A 21,908-nucleotide genomic window follows, 5' to 3' on the forward strand; every position below is an offset into this window, starting at 1 on the left:
AAGGGGGTTGGGCGAAAAATCCATATATCTGGCAAGAAAATGTCTGCTCCCTGACAGTTCAAAGACAGTGTCAGAGTGGGAGGGCAATGATTTAATATGCAATGAAAATATACACCATGAGTACATCTTCCCATACTCATTATAAACGAGCTTCTCAATTGGGGCAATATTACCAAATTGCTGGGTGTGTTTCTGCTACTGTGCTTGCCCAAGGTGGTGAGCGATGTTCAGGTGCATGCAGGTGTGTTCATCTGTTAAAAGGGGGACAAAGATGATTTATACTGTGAGTAGGCACTTCATGTAATTATCATGTCAAAGACTTTCTTGTATGAGCTGAAAAGAAAGTGGGGGGGGGGGGGGGGGGAGAGAAAGTATGCATATGTAGGTGTGCTGCATGCACACGCAGTTCAGTGTCAGGCTGTCATCCAGAGTTGATTTAGGTGGATTATGTTAATCCATACCTTCTCTGTGTCTGTCTCTAGATGATCTCTGAGCCGACTTAGGTCTAGAGCGGGGCCACCCTCAGCTGAGAGAGGAAGTCCCCTGAAACCAAACCGCACAATCACCGGAGACTAACAGACCCATCACCAGAGAACTAATACACAACACTAAATAATACAAAATATAACAAAATAATAAGTACAGTATTTCACTCTGAAATGCACTGCAGTAGAAGTGTGAAGTAACATAAATGAGAAATATTCAAAAAAAGTACAAGCACCTCAAAGCTGTATACTTAATACACTAATAGTGCATTTAAATAACTAAGGCTAGTTACTTTCCACCACTGCCATTAAAAATGGCCTGCAGTTGAAGGCTTGAAAACTGAATGCTGATGTTTTGAAGGCTGTATTAGGCAAACTGATGTCATGTCCTCCCCCTTCCTAAAATTTTCTCCCAGATAGTAACTGCCCTTCCTTTGGGGCTACTCACACAATCCAACACACACCCTAAAGGAAAGCGTCCTTTAAAGGGAGTACAAACATATTTATCAGGGATGATTTGTTGGCAGTCATCTTGGAACAACGGTACCTCCGTCTATTCATTACAATGGTACAGAATGGAAAATCACCATGTTTGGGAAGTGCTAGAGGCGGTGGTACCCTGATGGGAATGAGAGAAAGTTTTGGACTGGAAGGCGACTTCAAATCCCATATGGGAAAGCTTTGCTCTTCCTCTGGCTGCCGAGTTTCTCTTGAGCAAAGGAAGAAGACAGACAGCTCAACTTGTATTGTTTAAGTGTTTGGGATGTGTTGCGTGAGACTTAGGTGGGTGAATTCCCTTCATCAAATCCCACGTCTTAACAGTTTTTCCTTGAACACAGGCTACCTCTGTTGCTCCTGATTTCTGCATGAACAGAATTATTATCCCCACCAGTGCAGATAAAAGAGCAGAGTCCTCTGCAGCTAATGCCTGAGCTGCTGTTTGATCCTGATAAAACACCCGGGCCAGATAACAAACACACTTACACAGCCACTCTCTCTACCAGCAGCAGGAAGTTATTCATTCATTCTCATTATCACAGCAATACCACCGCTCCCTGCTTCTCCCTTTACTGTGGTAGGTGAAGGGAAGAAAAGTATATGAGTGTCAGCTGATTGTACTTTTTTGTTCCCTTTCTGCATTTTTTTCCTTTGTTTTGTTAGTTTTCATGAGCATTTTTTTTTATTTCAGATTCTTTATCGTGTTATTATTTTCAGTTTGAAAGGAGATCCAATTTCTAAGTTACGGCTTGTTGACAACTCCTGTCACATCTGTTAAACATCTGTTATCTGTCAAATAATAAAACAAAATAAGATATATATTTCATTTCATTGCATTACTCTTTCTTCTTTTTTCTTGAACCATTGTTGCATTATGTAGATTTGCATCAGAGATACACGTGTGTGGGCCTTTGGGAAGATACAACTGTTTGAAAACAGAGCAGTTAAGATCATCAGTGTTGTTGAACCCTTCTCTCTGCCCCACATGAGACCCCTGCTCACCAGGCCCTGAACTTCGACCCTCACCTGTCGCCTCAGGGCCTGAGCAGCCTATCAGATCGCTCCCTGAGGTGGGTTGCTGCTGAGGACACCAGTCACCTGACAGGGGTGAAGCCAATGACTTCTGCAACGATGCGAGAGACCCTCTCGCGCTCACTCCCACACACACACACACACATCCTCTCACCTCTGATCTCTGTGCATACACACCTGAACACCTGATACGGTTGAGTCAGGACTTCGATCACTTTTCATCTCTTCACCTGTTCTGTTTTCTTTTTTGTTCTTTCTCTTTCTCTCTCATTCTCTTTTTTAAAAAACAGCCTAAAGGGACTAGGGAGAAAAATCAGAGTGAGGCTTCTGACAGCTCCTTTTGTGTTCTCATACTTTCATGAGATATAAACACAAGAAAAGGGAGCCGGGTTTGAGCAGGTACATGGAAGCACAGCTCAAAACACACATACACACACACACTGCACAGATCAAACACTTATTGCTGTATCATAAAAATTACAATCACCTTTGCAGATGAGGAGGTCAACAACAAAACGTCTACTGGTTTCTTTAAACACACCCATTCAAACATCCATTCTTAAGTACACACCTACATTCTGCAGACACACACACACATTGATAGAGAGAGAGGAAGAGAGAGGTAAAGGCATGACTGCAAGTATTTTTTGCTGCTAAATTTAAACCTGAGCTCTAAGTGGGTCTTAGCTTTTTATGTCTATCACAGCTTTGTGTCAAGCGCAAAGTACACAACAAACACACACACATACACACACACGCACGCACACGCACGCACATGCACACGCATGCACGTACACACACAAACATACAAGAACATGGTCCATTTGTGTGTTAATGATTAGGAGAAGGAGCCATTTGCTGGCGATGGGAATGTGGGCAGTGGTTTCCTAAGTGGTGCTATCTGGGTTACAGGGCCAAGGCTGCTGGGTTTCTATCTGAGCCTCTGACACTCTCCTCTGCTTCACGTGGAAAAGATGCCAACATGGCAAACTGACAGCCAGTTTGTGGTTTTTCTTTTTGTTATTTAGGATTGACTTCATTTAGTTTTGTTGTATGTAATATTAACTTTTACGTCTCCAGTAATGCTTTAATTCTAAGTCATACGAAACAACTTTCTGTAAGACATATTTCATTTTCTGAAAATGCAACCCTGTGCAGCATTATTAATGTTTTCCTTGGACTCTCCCCTTTACAGAAATAACTGCTCTAGCCTCCCCTTAATTTGTCAAAGCAATACATTCATGGCAAATATAACAAAATAGTGGAAACACTGTCAGTCCTCAGTTTCGGATAAACAGCTTTTTGATGCAACTTTTTTCAAAATCTCACAAGGAAAGGGTGAAACACCCAGTTTTTCCAGAATGAGAACATCTTCCTCCCCTGTTCTTCCAAAAAGAGCCACAATAACCTACCTTCAGCAAAAAGAAACATATCCGCATATGGTAATTACCCCTCATGTAGTGAGGGGTACAATCATGTAATATATATGCAGGCAAGAAATAAGAGTTTCAACTATGATCATGTGTGTCAGGCAAGTATTCAGGCATACGATGTTAAACTTAGGGACCGATTTCACCTAAATGTGTCTTTACAGGTTGCAAAATGTAGTTAAAGGACTGTAATTAAAGTATTAAGTAGTATGTTTGTTGTGGTGCTGTTTTTCCTACACAATCAAAATGCCTTATCTATCAAAAGCACAATAAGATTCCCTGGATAATTATATCAAAGTTAATAAAGTGAAAACACAGGAAGTAATTAAATAAATTCCCTTATCTTTTGGTAAGCCTGAAGACTGTCAAATAAACAGCCGGCTCTAATAAATCACAGCGTTCAGCTATGCTCATGTGTCAGCCAGATATTGTGACTGAAATGTGTTGACAGTCAGACAAATGTGGAACTTGAGGACTGATGAGTCAGAACAAGTGTTTACAGATTGGAAAACTGTATAAATTTTAGGTTTGTGTTTGCTTTTTTTTCAGCTAAAATCATGTGTCCATAAAAATCCGGGGCCTTGTACTTGTTAGAGAAAAGCCTCAGACACTGTTGGAGTTTTTTTTTTTTTTTTCTGTAGCATCTCAAGTGCTGTGATTTCTAAGTAGACGAGGGCCTGTGAGGAGCTGCCAGTGATAAAACTGTGCGTCTGCCCGCAAGCATAGTTCTGCATTTTCACATGCGTGTGAGTGACAGCTGTGTCGGGGCCGAGTGACAGGGACCCGTGTGAGTGGTGAATCATAGTGACAGTGCATTAGGGAGAAGGAGTGGGATGGCTCCTGTGGACCAGTGACCTCTGACCTTCGGTGTCAGAACTGAGGCATCCCTAAACAATAGCATGAAGACACTGAGAGGCCGGGAAGAAGATAAAAAAAAAAAAAAAAAACACGGCTTGGGGTCTTCTCTAACTTCCCTCATCCAGCTGTGGAGCCATATCAGTGTGTCCATCTCTGACACTAATGCTGTCCTAATGAGCCCGCTGATAATGCCGGCTTAACTAAGGGGATATGCCAGGAGGGGCAAGGTGTCAGGGGTTAATAGGGAGGAGGGAAGAAGGGTTTGGGGAACATCGGAATGACAGAGCACAAGTATCAGAAGAACTAAACCACAGGTGTGTGCAGCAGCACTGATGTTTTGTGTGTGTGTGTGTGTGTGTGTGTGCGTGCGTGCGTGCGTGTGTGTGAGTGTGAGTGTGTGTGTAAGGTTGTGGTTAGATAGCATTTTCACAAATTTGAATCCAGTATGAAAGATTAAGTACCAATTTCTACACTCGCAAGAAATTAAATCCATACATGACTTGCCTAAAACACAAAGATTTATTTGGGATCTGTCAGCCAAATTAATGTTCAAAGCACAATGAAAATGAGATGTTCATCTTTCATTTACAGTCAAATTGGTGTCCAATGGACTAAATTCAATATTCACCCTTTTAGCTTTGTTCTCCACTAACATCTGAGGGAAATATGTGTATATGTGTGCAACGGCTAACTGCTCCACTGCTTCTCACCAGCGAGACTCAAGCATTGTCTGTTTGTTGTTGTGGTGCTGTGTGGGTACTGGACAGTGTGTTATCAGAGCTTTGTCACTGAAACAGCTGCCTGCTGCTTCTGGAAATTGGTTTGATGAAAGTGATGAGAATCTGTTAAACAGTGACGCTGCAAGCTGGAAAACCAAAACAATGTCCTGAAAGAGCTTAACACACTGTAACGCTGAGTTATAATTCTCTGTGTTTTTGTCACTATGAGCAACTTCTTTCACGTTACACAGTCATTTGATTCACTGTTAATGAAATATTTATTTAAAATAGTCAATAAGAGATTTGTTAGCTTTGGCCCTTAATGAATGCAGCTATTTATTTATGAAACGCCATAAAAACTGGAACCAGCTAATGGAAACCAAGCAACAAATGTCTGCTTATATATGCCTTCATCTGCATTAAACATACGCATGTCCATAAACACAACTCGACAAACCAAGGTTGAACCGAAGCAGCCAGCCTGTAAACTTTAACACTGCAGAATGACATGCAATGACATTGTGTAGAGGGCCTTTTTCACCTGTCTATCTTGGCCTTTGTGTGCCCAAAGCAAACTCATTGCTCAGCCTGGAATCTGCTCTGTCCACACAGTGCCTCTTTAAGCAGGGAGAGGCTCGCGAAGACAGACCCAAGGCTGGAGTATTGACTCACCGGCCGGCACCTTATCACGGTGAGAACCTACACACATGACGAATGAGTCTATGGTGCGGCAGATAAGACGACAGGTAAGCAGAAGGGTCACGGGTACAGAGGGTAGACTGCCTTGCTATTACAGCAATATATAAGCTGAGCATACATATCTGCTTTGTCTCACTTTGGTTTAGACAGAGGTCAGATACGAGAGACTGACAGAGAAGGACGCAGAGAGGAAGCCTAAACAGGTTAATCTGCCTTTTAAGAGTCTGTTAACCACATACAAGCTGTCAGAAACACGTCCGGGCACTCTATACACCAACATGTGTGTGAGTGGAGAAAAGACATATAAACACAAAAGTATGTGTATGCACAGACACACACACACACACACACATGAGTTCAAGGGGCCACTGAGTGCAGGGCAGTAGGTGTTAGATTACAGGAGCGGGGCTATCCAAAGAGCCGCCTGCTCCTATCTTTATTTAACCGCTGATTAGACCGACTCTTTGAAGGCCCCTTTAATTGCCGCAGTGATGGGGCTCTTAAAACCCGGAGGCTTTTTTCACCTCTTTTATTGATTTCTCCTCTCATGACACCAATAAAAAACGCCCACACTCCCCGTCTACACGGCCTTCTGTTTCTCCCTCATTTAACTTTTTTCCCCCTCCTGTCGCTCCCTCTGCTGCTTGTTTTCTTGTTCACTCTCACTCCACATTTCATCACTCCTGGTCTTAATCTGGTCTCTCTTTCTCCCCATCTCGGTGTGCAGCTCATTCAGGTTTGATTGTCAATGCCAAATGTGTGCCTCGAGCTAAAAATAAAAAGCAACGCAGCGAAGACCCAAGGCAAATACTCATTTAGTTTTGAGCCATCCTGACGATTTTTTATGTCATATTTCATTAACCGTGTTTCAGATGAGACATGTTCAAACAGAACTGAGAAGAAAGGGAGTTAAAGAAAAGTAATGATAGATTGAAAGGCAGAGAGGGCTCTGTATTGACAGTATAGAGTCTCAGTACCGAGCAGGTATTCATGTGTTTGATTTAATCAGTGTCATCAGCGTAGATCATATGTTTCCTACAAACCAGTCAGCCTTCACAGTGAGAAGCTTAGAAAGAAGAAGTCAGCCAAACTGGATTTCTGTGTGAACACTGCCTGCCCTCTGTTTCATTATTCACAGATTTTTATCAGATGAAGTCAAGTCATTAATTTTTAAAGCCATTTTAACAACATTTGGTCCATTACACAATGTTTTACAGAGCAACAAACACTCATAAAAAGAGAACAAACACATTAAGTTGTTGCTGACAAGAGAACAACCACATCAAAGTGTGGCTGATTCATTTAACTGTTTATTAACTGAAGAAAAAAAAATCGCAACACAGTCTACTGAGTCATTTCATTATTCATTCATCCCTTGATTTTTTCCAATCAATTAATCATTTATTTAAAAAAAAAAAAAAAACCTCTAAAAAATAGTGAAAAGGTTTTTCCCAGTCAACAATGCAAAACCATAATTCCTTATTAAATAGATATAAGCAGTCACTTCTCATACTTGAGAGGCCAGAACCTCCAAATTTCTTAACATTTTTGCTTTTCATTGTTAAATCCAATCTTTGCAACATCAGAAAACTCTGAAAGTCACAGTGTCCATAGCCCAACATGAGATCTTCAAATGTCTTGATTTGTGCAACTAACTGTCCAACAACTGTCCAAAGATATCCTGTTCCTTAGATTTACGGAGCTGGAACTAGAAATTATTTGGCATTTCTGCTTGATAAATTACTTGATGTTGATTTTGATTACTAGATGTTGTTACATTTTCTGTCAACTGACTGATTAATTGTTCCAGCAAAAATACATTTCTTTACCACCTGAGAATCTCAAAACATTATAGACACTGACTCTTTAGTCCTGTCACATCCCATTGTTGACGGTCATTGCCATAATAGGTCACTATTGAGATTCTGATAATGAAGGACACAGTTTACGGCTGTCTGGAGACCAGAGGGCCACTGGACGAGGCCTTGACCCTTGACCTCACATCCTACTGGTCGTAACCCCTGCTGATTCAGCTGGCCTCTATCGCCTGGCCACCAGATCATTTGCCCATGACCTCTGTCACGGCTCAATTCCATGGGCACGGACATCCCCTTGTGTCCCTCCTCACATCAAAGAATGTGATTCTGGATCACTTTTTTTTCTCATTGATTACCCAATCTGGCATTAAGACCACTCAGAGTAAAGCTTTGTGTTTAACGCATCATTAACCGACTGGGGGAATTACGGTTGTGATGCATCAACAGGTCTCTGTTGAGCTTTAGTTCCCTTTGCTGTCTTTTCTTATTTGCGCTGTCTGCTGAGAACTGGGATAGTCTGTATGACTGAAATAATCAGGATGAGAATTTCTGTGTAAAGAAAGGAGGGGATGGTTTCAACCTTTATATTCCAAAGATCTAACCTACTAAAATCAAACACACGTACGTTATGTCTTCGATTCTCTTTGAATCGTACAACCCATGAAAAGCTCGCTCTGACTGATAACCATGATGGAGTATCTCTAATACGAGCAGATTTGGTCAGATCACACCCCTGCTTGAGAGCCGTAACCTTGGAGGCTGTGTAGCAACAGACGGTTCTGATCCCATTACAGACTCATTGATCCTTGTCTGGCTCCTGTTCTGCAAAGTCAGCCCTGGGACCTGTATCGATTCCAGGTAGAATCAACAGAAGCGCTGACCAGCCATCATTGACTGTCTAGGAGGATAAATACTGGGCTGCTGTGATTCCGTCGGGCAAAGAAAAACTCAATACTGAGGGCAATTTCACCCTACTAATTGTAAGCCAGCACCAATAATATCATTAAGCCATCACAAGGAAATCAACAGTGTTATGGCAGTAACTCAGCAACACATGCTGGGACTAGACATGCCTGTGTGTGGCAAGTGTTCAAGTGTTTTAACACTGCATTACACAACTAAGGATAAGCAATATCATCTCAGGTGTTACAAGATTGCACAAAAACACCGCAATCATTCAAAAAAAAAAAAAAAAAAAACCTTCCACAACAACTGTTTTATTCATGGCCACAGTTCTTAATACTTCCACCCCTGAACTCCTAAAACCCTAACTCTTCTTCTCCTGCTCATTCTCTCCCGCATTCAAGGCAGCTGGCGAGACAACTAAGCTGGAGACTGGCACCCTGAGACAGATTAGAGGCGTGTAATTAGGGATTTCTAATCAACTAATTTACAGCGCAATCCCTTGCGCCCTACAAGACCTCTGACCTGACCTAGAAAGCGTCGACATATTCTCTCTGACCCTGGACAGGCAAGGATGTCTAACTGTGGCGGCGACAGGAGCAAAGATGGGTTATGTGAGGAGGGAAGAATTAAACAGCAAAGAATAAAATCAAGCATATTGGGGAGCGGGATGTAGACAGAGGGCGGTCGGGGGTTAGGAGCTGAGGACATTAGGACGTGCAGCTGAAGATGACAGTAACGGTCAAAACTGGGCTGATTGTTGAGCGGTAAGGCAGGAAGACATAGACAAGATAGCAAATCAAGAATAAAAGAATAGTAATTATGCAGAGGTTTAGGTAGCCTTCAAGGGGGGATGGGGAGTGGGTAACAAGGTTTGGTTTAGTAATCCTACCACTGACCTGGTTTAATAAGGTCGACTAATGATGTTATGCCAGCTGACTGATTCAACCCAAGCACCAACAACCAACCCCCCTGCCCATTCCTAACCCCATCAGCTGACTCCACTAAATCAGCTGATGGACGCTGCCCCATAACCCCTCTCAAGCCCCTGACAGCTGACTGTCTAGCTCCATCAACCCCCACCCTATGTGCATCATGAGTCATGCAATTTACAGTCAGCGGCGCGGTGAACAAGGTTTGTTGACATTCGTAACAACACGCCGTCCAATTACACATCTTTTATTCACATCACGGTTTCTAATGACAGCAAATTTGTTTACGTCTAAATAACATCTCCTTGATGATCAGGGAGTAATCAGCAACCCGACCTTGACTGCTTTCCACCCAACACGTGACCCTGACGTACTCCAGGGTGAGACACAACACTCATTTAGCCACCTTTTTATCCCCAGCTCAGCCAGGTTCAAATCCGAATGGTCATTTGGCGTATCAGGTCCAGCATGCAATGTGGACATTCTTGCAGTGAAGACAGGATTAGAGAGGTAGAATCTAGGTTAAAGACACTACACAGTCCATCTGTTGTTTTGCCCCCCCCCCACCCCCAATGACCACAAGCAACGTTACCCTCCCCCCTGCCTTAAATCATTCTTCATTTCACCAGCATAAACAGGCAGTGTAAACACTGACGCAGTGACAGAGAAAGAGGCATGTGAGCTGATTACAGCAGCAGGAGAGCAAAACATACACAGGGCTTATAGTGATGAAAGAGAAAAATTGTGACATAGTGAAAATATTTGGCAAATGTTTTTGATCCAAAAGCATTGCAGAAATCTAAAAGTTGTAAGATTCACCATTTTTCTCTTTTATCCCTCCACCCCTGACAGAAGAATAATAGAGCTCATGGCTAACATTTCTTTTTTTTCCTTATGTTATCTCTTTTTCCTTCTTGCTCCATCATTCTCTCCCTTTCTGTACCCCTTTGTCTTTATCTGTCCTCTGTGTATCTCAGTCTGCTGCAGTTTCCCAGGCTCCTAAAGCTGATAACCCAGCTTAGTGATTTCCACACGGACACACTTAGCCCTGGACACGCACTTCTTGCTCAGCCACATGAAGGCAAACACACATGTACACACACTTAAGCCCCGACTCTGTCACACACTGACCTGATAGCTACAAACACAGGGACACCTCTGCTGACAAGAAAGCCGTGCTTCATGCAGGCAAGAGCCATTAAACTGTTCAGTGAGCACTTCAGTCTGAGGCCTCCTTCCCAACCTCTCAACAACACTTAGCATCTAAAGTAAATGCACAATAATTTAATTATAATCAGATGAAGATAATACTCACACTACAGAACACTTTTCTATAAACACCCTAATCTAATCCTTTTAATCGCATTAACTAATAATACAAGCAGAACCTCATTAACACATTCAGATGTTTGTCCAGTCACTGGATTTATCCGAGCATGTAAACATTTCATCTCATTTCATTCAGTGTTCAGTGTGAATTTATGCATGTGCCAGAAAGGTCACAGGGTGCATCTGATGCAAAGCGTGTCTGATGAACTCCATTCAAAAATGTCTGGTATTACTTGATTAAAGTGAAGAGTATGAATCTGACATTCGATACAAGCTTTTGGTATTTGTCAGGTCTCAACACTTGGTGTTACCGATACTTTTAGCAAGTACCAAAAAAACATACCCTTTTTACTACACGTTCTTCAGGAGAATTCTCAAACAAACTGCATAAATCTGGGTTATTGTGGAAATTCTGAGCCTATAAACACTTACTTTCACCTTAATCCAATTAATTATACTAACCAGGGAATAAACATAAACAGTCCATAATGGAAGTCTGTTCCTTCAGCTGTAGAGGAAGAGTCTTTCTGTCCTTGAGCTGTGTCAATTTCCTATTGATTGGCTAATTGTGTTATTGCCAAAGTCACACAAGTTGTACACAAATTAACAAATACAAAAACCATGAACGTTGCACTTTTTTTCTGAGCAATTACTTCACTTGGAAGCAAAAATTTGTTTTGACTGTAGGGATTTCAGTCTAATATACAGTGAAGAAACAGTACTTTCACAATATTCTTTTTTTTCACCTAATGTAGATGTGAAACAGGCAATATTAATTTAGGTAAAAGGTACAAATTCCTATGAAATCGATGATCCACCTTTTAAGTCAGGATAATGGTGTCCCAACTATGTCATTTGCCAAGTGATGTTAAAGGACTTGGCAATGTAATGTATAAATTGCTTGCATCTGTGTGTTGGGAGCATAAAAATGAATGTGTGTGTCTGTGTGTGTGTACGGTCTTACACAACAGAGCCATGTGGCCCTTCAGTAATGTGCCTGTTCAGGGACCATGGACCCAACACAGAGGCAATCTTATACCACTGACAAAAAAAAAACACAAGGAAAGAGGGAGCAGGAGAAAGGAAGAAAGGATAAATCAAGCCCGAAGAAAGACAAAGGCAACTGGCCAAGGGGGCCCGAAGTGTCATCTTGCCTCCACTTGGGGTGAAAAGAAGGGAGGGGAAAAAGAAAAAAGGAAGTCTAGAATTTACCAGAGGAAAGTTCTCTTTCTTTTCCTGGACAGCTGAGTGTCTTATTATGGGATTAGATTTAACCAGTGCCCCCCTAGGAATGTGGAACAGAGGGCTGGTGGTAATGGGTGGAAGAGTTTTGGGGGATGATATGGGTCGGGTGCTGAGGCGTAGGGGTGGGCCTGGGTGTGGGGTGGGGTGCCGTTTGGTGGTGGTAGGATGGGTCAGGGAGGCAGTATGCGGGAGGGCTTGGCAGCATGCCCAGGGTAGGGGGAAGCCACAGCTCTGGGGCCCACGTGGACCCTTGCCAATAGTGCAATTACTCCTCATTCTGAACAGCTGGCACATAATGGGTATCCAGGCACTTGTAGTCCTTCGATAGGACATGGAGATCCCAGGTCATCCCCCCTCGCGTGCCTCAGTACAGCATGGCAACCAGAGATCACCCCACCAAGGTGCTGCTGAGGATGCCATCGTGCCAGCACTACAGATACACACAAGGTTAACACTAGTTAAAAATGGTCTTAAATGACCTGTTGTGCCACTTTGGAAGTGTAAAACACAAGTAGGTGCAAACAGAACGCAAGCGCAGACACACACACACACACACAAATGCATCAAAGTGCAAGGATAGGCCTCGTCTGTGTTTGATCCACAGTAATATGCTAGCAGGCTGAGACCCGCGAGTTGAGTGTGGGGGAATTCTATGTTTATAAATTCAGTCTGTTTGAAACTCAGTCCAAGTTTATAATCCACCCACTGTGTGGCGGCTTTGTGCTTTACCTCAAAGCGCTCACACAATGTAAACACAGTGTTTAAAAGGGAGATCTTTTTTTTTAATCTACAGTCAAAAACAAAGGGAGCACAGGAAATGGACTCCGTCTTGAAGAGGAAAACAAACAGACCGCCTGTCAGTCAAACTCATATGGTGCTGTGATGTCACGGAGGACGAGATGTGTGGGGACCAAGGAGTTCGCCCAGTGCGTGTGCTCGGCTACCAGTACCGGTAGCCGGGAACACATGGCGAGTGCATGTGCGGTCACGATGTACGCTACATCAGTTAGCAATACAGCTGACTTCCTGTATGTGAATTCCTATCTTTGTCAGGTGGTGATGATGATGATGATTGATGCCTTGTGTACAGTGATGGAGCGGTGAATCAGCCTGGTGCCTGGGCCGCCTCGCCACAACGACTCCAGGAGTCTTTGTGACTTGCAGGGAGCCCCATCCTCAATCCCTCCCTCAGAGGATCGCGTACAGGACGTGTGTAGACCATCAAAGAAGATGAGTAGGTTGAGAAGATAATATCGATAGTATTGTGTGTGCACATGTGTACGCACACATTACGCCTATGCAACTGTGTGTGGCATGGAACAGATGAGAGCCTTATGCTGAACATTAGAAAACACTCAGGCCATCTGATAGAGTTTAACTGGCGTGTTCCACTTCACTTAAGGAGCAGCAAACAAGAGGATCACTATGTGCTGCTAAGTCAACACAGACCTTCTTCCACATCTCTTTAAATGTGATTAAAGATTTGTTAGTACTTTATCTATCTGCTCTTAATTTTAGCCCCTCTATAAACCCTCTATCACAGTTTTCATATAGAATGAACATGTGCTAATCATTTTTTCTTTCACAAATGTTTATCCAGGGAAGAGTGTATTTGGCAAACATACTGGTCAACCATTGAGGAGCACTACCGCAGCACCTGCCTCGCTAAAAAGCCACTCAAAGCCACTGACAGGTACAGAAGGAGAGAACTTAATTCCACTTTCCTTGGCTAAATTTTCCCAGTTGGTCCAAGGATTCAAGCTAGCAACCTCCTGGTGACAAATATAGCAGCTTTAACCATTTTTTTTTTCATGGGACTTGGGTTAAGGGCCATAAAAAACAAACAGACCCAGGAACTAAACTCAGGAACTCAATGGGGAAGTTAAAGATCCCTCTGTGCTTTTGTGTTTCCATTCCCACCACATCTTACAAACCACAAAGATTAGGCAAATTGGACCAATAACAGATAGTCTGAGATGTAATTTGGGGGTTGTGTTTTTGTTTGGGATTAACTGCTGTATGACTGAGGTGTTTCAATTTGTGTTGCAAAGGAGACGTGCAGAAAATGGAACGATTCCTCTCTCCAAAAAACAAGAATGTTCTCAGCAGATAGTAAATATTTTGTTTCTCTTGCTCGCCAACCCTCTCCTCAGTCTGCATCTTGTTCGTTTCTATCCGTGTATCTTGGACGTCACTGATAACAGTCATTGAAATATCAATAACATTAAAAGAAAATATATGTTCCTAATGAATTTCAGTAGCAGCGGCAGTGAGACGTGCGCCTGACCAGCCAGTAACATTTAGGACATCAGGTTTTCTATCACTTGTAAAAGATGAAATACCTTGCTTTAATATCACTGACTGATGTGTGGGCATAAGAGCCACATGCCACATGCAGGTGTTTAAATGTTATTTAAACACCTGCAGTGAGAAGAGATGAATGAAATATGACAAACTAAGAGTGGGGTGTAATAATTAAAAAAAGAAAATAGCACCATCACCTCAACAGCTGTTTAAAAAGAAAACAGTCAAAGGCTTCAGTATTCCTCCTAGCATCATTCCAGTGCAGAGCGCTGGCAGTGCAGTGCTGAGGGTTGAGTCTAACATGCATATCAGCGGGGACCATGCCAAGAACATCAGCTTACGGCTGACTGTAATATGATTAGAAGCACACAACATAAGTCACCGCCTGCCTGGGAGCATAACCATGACTCCCCTGCTCATGGGTAGGATTATGCTAATGTGAGGCAGTTTGTCTGTGTGTGTGTGTGTGTCTGTGGGTGGGTGTGTGGGTATGATAGAGAGGGAGAGTGAAGGAGGGAAGGGTAAATGCTAGGACCAGTGTAAAGAGGCACACAAGGCTCATTTTCCTGATGTTTTTCTTGTCTGAACACTATTGTTTTCTGTCACTCTCATCCTCTGTTGTGTTCTCAGCTCCCTTTCTCTTCCCCTTCTCTTGCTTTTCAGACTTTTCCTTCCATATCAGGTGGCCGGGCCTCAGCATCTGCCCTGTTGGCACAAACCCCGTCAGCGGCGGCCAGCAGAGGCTCAGCAGCCTGCTGATGTCAGAATAGACCTCTTTCATCTAAACCTGCTTCATTCAGCAACTCCACTCTGTGGCCTGCACTTTGTTCTGAGCCCTCTTTTGTGTGTGTCTGGGTGTGTGTGTGTGTGTGTGTGTGCCCTGCGCATGTATTTTCTGTGAGTGCATTTTTTCCCCATAGGGTGGTCCTCAGTCAAGACATACACCTGTTGTTAGCGGTAGATGAGCACAGAAGTCCTGTCTGGGTCAGACAAGACGGGTTCAGAGCGAGCAGCTGCCGAGGAGACAGAAACCAGCCGTTATAGTTGCAGCAGGGGCTGGAGTGATCAGTGTAAACACTGGAGTAATACACAGAAAAGGAGTTCAGCGTTCTGCCAAAAAAGAATGTTTTTTTTCTTGTTTATGTGTCTGCATTTAAGCCAGTATCTCAAAAACCTAAGAAATCCTTTCATGAAACAGGCCTTGTGCCAAACAAGGCGTGTTCAAACGATTAGAATTTGATGGTGATCCAGATGTGGGATTACTGCCACTACACAAGAAGTAGTTTTGTTTAGCCGTCATAACAAAAGTACAAAATAAATAAATAAAGACATAAATATCAAAAGACAGATGAAGACTTGATTTCACGTCCAAGGGTATGCCTGCAAGGTTAAGAAATCAAGTCAAACTTGAGTATTAGGAATGATTTCTCTGTTTAGTGTTGGCAAAGGCTTGAACAGTACAAGTGCCTTCTAACTTTATAATTTAAACAACAGGGTTAAATTATAAAGGGTTAAATATACAACCCAAGAACCCAGTAATTACATGAGATTAATTCTAGCTTTGCCTGAGCCATCAGGACGCCTCAATTGGGACAATATTTACATAAATCAATAATCATATGTGTAGGATAAAAATGCTGAACACTGGTAATGACTTTTCTCCATTGTCATAGATTAGTGTTACTCAAGGACATCTCTTCTTTAAGGTCACTGGGACTGGTGGATAGATGCGACCCATAGGTGCACCCCCCACCCCGCTACGCATCAACAGCTGCTGTTGTTCACACAAAACCAGCATCTAAAAGAAAGCCCCATTGATCTTTAAACACTCAACGTGACACAAACAAAGACTAACCTCAGGAACCGGATAACTAAAAAAAAATCTAACCACCCAGAGACGTCCACCTCAGGGTCAGCAAGGCCAAGCGCGACATGGGCTCTTGTGTCTGGGGACATTTATGACGTCTGGGTCCCTGATCAGGGGTGGCTGCCATGACTTACAGCACTAATCTGAAGGGTTATTCAACCCCTTGGAGCTTACAACCGTACAGGCTTTGATGTCATATATTGTTATGGCATCTGACCGCATTCCCTTGCTTGGAGACGTGATTGGATTGTGTTGTTCGCTGCACATCTGTGTGTTTGCCAGGCAGGATTAATGACTTGTTGACCGCAATTCAGTCTGGGTGTTTTCTATTTCCAGCCCCAATGGATTTCTCATCATAGGAACCCCTGTCAGTCAGGCAGGCTGTAATCTATACAGGGTTGAACTTGATTCACTATAGCTTCTACTAGATTCTGCATTCACAGAGATGCAGGCTTGTGTTTGAAGACTATTTCCAGGCAGACAAACTGGAAGCGTGAGAGACCTTGTCACCGCTGTCACAGGTGACAGGATGCTTTCATCACATGTTCAATGTCAACTCCGTCGTGTAATGCCTCAGCTGTCATGACGACGCTGGGTGTCTCCAACACTGTCTCGGCCTGAGATTTTTCACTCCGCTGCTGTGGCTGTCGTGCTCTCCGCTTGGCGGCACAGAAACAGGGGAACTCATTTCCATACCGCTCCCTGAGGAATTGTAATTAAATTTCATAATTACTTTGGGGATCTCAACTCTGCCGCTTTGGCCAAAACAATGGGAAAGTAGGCTACCGTGTGTGCCTGTGCATGTGTGTGACTGTGAGAGGGAGAGTGAGACCGTGGGGGTGTGTGTTTATGTGCCAGTGCATTATTTTATTTTTTATTTTATCAACTAACGCCACCTCAGCTCCCGCTTCCTTTTCCTCTAATCTTTTTGCCTTTCCTCTTTTTTCACCGCTCCCTCTCTTCCTCTCTCTCGCTCTCTCTCTCTCTTCGGCCCATAAAGTCATCGACCTTGGGGACTTCCACTACTTTACCGTATCCCTGGTGTTTCATTGCTCCCCATTGTGCGTACACTCTGCAGGTCAAAGGTCACGACAGGAGGTCACGGCGCAGTGAAAGTGTCCAGACAGCTCACTTTAACGCATTTTATTGGAGATCCTTAAGTCTTTACGGGGCTAACGTCTGAAAATGATACGCATCATTTTGGCATCAAATGGTTTAATTGCCATTGCAGCTCCGGGAAATTACTGAGCACTTCCAGAACATAAAAATGATATATGAACATGAACATTCAATAAGAATTTAACAGCAGCAGGTAAAAGCTACAAAAAAATGAAGCTTAGATGAATGAAATAACATTTTCTCTTCATTACCAGCTCTGGAGGTGTACTTGAGTAAGGCAATTAAGCCTCAAAATGCCCAGTGGTGCTTTTCAGTGACCTACAGTTGAAACTCCTGGACATAAAACAAGACGGCAATAAAAAAGAGAGCATGTGTTCTCAGAAAAACACTCCCTGGGACCTGAAGATATTCTATTATTACAGATGGGATTTGCCGTTGGATTAAGATTGTGTAAATTACAAACCAGCCTGAATCCCCAGTTGATGTGCAGCTGGCGGTGCAAAGGTGCCAGCGAAAAGGAAGGGGAAGCGCTGGCACAGTTGGGGCTCCACTAGATTTCCCTGTATTGAAGTAGAAAGCAACAGGGAAGTGATATAATCCGCCTCTGGACATCGGCCAACATCTTCCATCCTGTGTACAATACCTCCAACACCTTTCCGCGGAGTGCACGTGCATAGAGTGCGCATCTGTCACTGTCTTCCTCTTTTGCCTGCCTTGTGTAATAAGCGCAAGGATATTAGGGTTATATAAGAGAGATGAGGAATCATTTGGGGGGCGGTGGGCGACATCGGAGGGGGTTAACCTCAAGGGATTGGGCTGCATTCCAGCACTTTTTCTCTCTTCCCCCTCCTCCCTGAAGCACCCCCACCACACACAGAAACACATACACACACAGACACACAAAAAAACCCTCCCCTGGGCCAGCACGCGACAGGTGCTGACTTAAGAGCCCCTCTCCTTCCTCCTCACACGTCCACTTATGCCCCCTTTACGCCCATTACAACATGCCCTGCCACCCTGCTACCCCAGCACAGACCAGTCCTTTAACTCCTCTTCTTAACACACACGCTTTTCACACATACCTGAGCATGTAGGAGTGCCTTTTTTTATTTATACCCAACCTAAACACACAAATACCCATACCCATCTATTCATGGCCAGCTGTTGTTCTGTGTGTAAACTGATGTGCCCTGCATTGCAGATGAATTTTGTCCAGATACATAAATACAAAACACTCAATTTCAGGCTCTGTGGGTGCCTCACCAGTGTCTCCTCCTCTACTTTTTCTGCCTTTCTCTCTTCTTCTCTGGTTCCATTCCCATTGTATTCTCACCTCATCTGTCTTCATATCAGCCTCTTGTCTGTGTTTTTCTATATTTGTCTCTCTCTCTTTGTTTTTCTTCTTTTTTTTCCTTCTTCTCAGTCCCTTTCCTTTTCTTAAATCCTTTTCCTAAATCCCTCAAGGTCCCAGAGCATCCTATTGTGTCTTTCTCCATCTTTCTCACTTACTTCATCATTCTATACATTACCACCACCACCTCCTCCTCCTCTCTGCATTAAATTTTCCCTCCCTCCTTTTTCTTTGTCCTTTTTTTCCGCAGTCTCTCTCCTTCCCCTCCCTCCTTCTTTCTCTCTCCTCTCTCTTTCTCTTTCTCTCTCTCTCTCTCTCACTCTCTCTCCCTTGTGTCTATTGGTGTTAGCCAGTGCCAGACTGTTGTAGAGAGAAGGAGCGTTGCAGACTCCAGGCGGTTGGTGTTCTTGCCAGCCGTTATACACACACACACACAGAGTCATCGAGGACAATGTGTCTGGACTGAGGGGGGAAGAAAAATGCATGGCTGCGCTGCCACCCTGAGGCGACTGGGGGTATAGCTGCAGTGGGGGTCATCGAGGGGAGACAGAGAGGATGATGAAATACTGGCAGCTTTTCAGCAACGGCTGAGCCCAGCCGTGGGCGGGGTGAGCTGCTGTGAGCTCATTGCTGCTGCTACTAGCTCACGGCCACAGCAGCTATTATGCAAGAGAAAGAGGGGATGGGGAGGGAGAGAGGAGAGGGGAGCGACGTGAACAACAGGAGGTTCAGTGAGGATAGTACACTCGGCGAAATGATGTACAGAATGTCATCAGCGTCGGCGCCTTAAATCCACGCAGACTTGGTTTTTCCACAGATCCTTTGTCTCCAAAAGAGGTGACTCCTTTCTTTAGACGGCATTCCAGTGAAGACTAGTGAGCTTTTCTTCTGCCCCGAACAGTAATCATCAAAAGACAAATGGTGATGTCCTTTAGCACAGCGGGGACCTTTAGCAGACAAATGGCTTTAATTAATCTCGTTGAACGTAGCTCCCAGATATGTTAATCAATGAAATATGATGAGAACATCCTTAGTTAAATAGATATGCAAATAGTCAACTGCGAGTCAAATTCATTCAATTTTGCATTGTTTCTCCACACTGAGAGTGAGTTCAAAGGGGGACAATTTATCGAGCGTGAGCGGACACTTAGGAAAACACAAGGTGACCCAGACGGGGAAGCTCACATAACTTCAAGGCTGTGCTAAAGTGCCAAGATTAGCATGTTTCTCGGTTGCAGCTTCGCACTCAATATCAATTTTTAAGGAGTGATGGTGATGATGAGAGTGACAGTCAAGGGCGAGTCAAAACCGTTTGGATGGTGTTACACAACTCTGAAGAAGACACTGATGTAGGATGATTGCTGTGCTGAAGGGTTCACAGGGGACAACAGAGCTTTACTGCAGCTCCTCTGTGACAGTTCTCTCTCAGACACTCAGAAGAACAGGTTATATTTGAGTACACCTTAAGTTAAAGACGTTTTGTCAAAAAGTGGACATTTGCTTTTATTCATGAGGATCGCACACCGTGGTTTCATCAGGTGAATTCCAATTTCAATTTAGAATGTGATGCATGGAAAATGAATTTGCCCTGACCCTGGGGCTCATGCGCTCCCTTTCTCGTTTGCCTTTGTTTGTGCTTACTCTTCATTTCTGTATCACTCCACTTTGCCCTATAATACCCCCTCCCCTTCACACACACCTGCTCTCAGACTACATTGAATGCTGAGGTGACCTTCAGGAAAAACCAAGTGGCACATATGCATCATTTCATTTCTGTGTATTGTATTAACATATTGTACAGCCACAGCTTTGTCATTACCAAAAAAAAAAATGTACTCCTTTATTGCACAATGCATGGATCTCTGGAGTCTGTTTGTTTTCAGCTTTCAGCAAATCTTGTTACTTAGTACACAGGTGTCGAGTCGGCTTTGCGTTTGTTTGTGTCAGCACCTTCTCAGGGCCCTGTCCATCCAATCAGCCCTCAGCCCATCAGAAGCATGGGAAAATCAGCGATGAATATGAACCTCAAAGCGCCATTAATTAGAAGACAATCAAGAACCGCGAGGACAAAAGGGTAAAGACAAAAAAGGAGAAACATTTTTCTTTTCACAGCCATTTAAGAACACAGTTTAGATGTGTAAAGTTTCATGGAATTGAGGCCGACAGGCTTCTTCGAGCCCAGTGGGGTACTTATAATTTGTTGGGGGAGTAAGGGAGGGAGGGAGTTGGAGAACAATGGCATTGTCCCTGTTGCGCTAGAAGCCTGGGCTGCTGCCGCTGCCTGCCTGCCTGCAGATTGTTAGTAGTAATTTGCTTTATGTTGAGTACAGGCAGGATCAGGGATGAAGTGAGGCATGTGTTAATTCCTCTGCAGGGATCACATGCCCTTATCAGTCTCCAATCACAACTCCATTGGCGGGGGGTTACATAACCCTTGGTGCACTGTCATGGCGACCACACCATGCGCCACGTCCAAGCTGTTGAGATTACAAGCAACTGGCATCATATACAGTAATCTGCTAGAGGCAAAACAGGATCAATACGATGTGGAAGAGCAGACAGGGTCAGACTTCTTCCCGGCCAGTTGTCCTGCAACACTCAAATTACTTATTCGTCTTTACCACAGCAGAAAGACTACAAGGATTGATTATGCCTGGTTGTGATCAATAGCAGACAAACATTGTCTCAGCATGGCATGAGCAAAGCAAAACCTTAATCCAGCATTCAATTAGGAAAAGCTCACATGAAATACACAATTAATTCACACATGAGATCAGTAATTGACAGTTTGCCCACATGTGTCCAGTTAACTGGACATCCTCCAGCTTCATTCAGCATGACAGGAGTAATGACAGCAGCGAGGGAAACAGAGACCAAGAGACTGAGAGACAGACAGAGCAAGCGAAATAAAAATTAGACACAGCTAATGCAGCAGGACAGTAGCTTTGTACTAGTCATTGTGCTGTCCAGTGTGTGATAGCTTCCCTCAGGCCTCTGTGCCCTTCGTTGGCGGTAATTTGCTGTTGTCACATTCGGTTCATATCAAGACTGTTCTACAGGCCACATCATACGAAAAGACTTCTACATTTTCCCTATGCTTTCCCGTGGCTCCTGGTCAGAGGCCCAGCAGAGGGGCTCAATGGTTGAAGCAGCCCAGGGTGACAGTTCTCCATTTGGGGAGGGCGGCTTGTTGGGGTACTGGAGCCTCAGAAAGTTCTCAAGCCGGGGCCCCGTGGTACAGACAGCTGTGAGGGGGCCTGGGGACAAAAAGTGGAGGGCATTTTTCGTTGAAGGGTGTATTGTCACCACCCATCATCTCT

This window comes from Toxotes jaculatrix, chromosome 19, assembly GCF_017976425.1.
Source record: "Toxotes jaculatrix isolate fToxJac2 chromosome 19, fToxJac2.pri, whole genome shotgun sequence".
In the NCBI taxonomy this organism is placed as follows: domain Eukaryota; kingdom Metazoa; phylum Chordata; class Actinopteri; family Toxotidae; genus Toxotes; species Toxotes jaculatrix.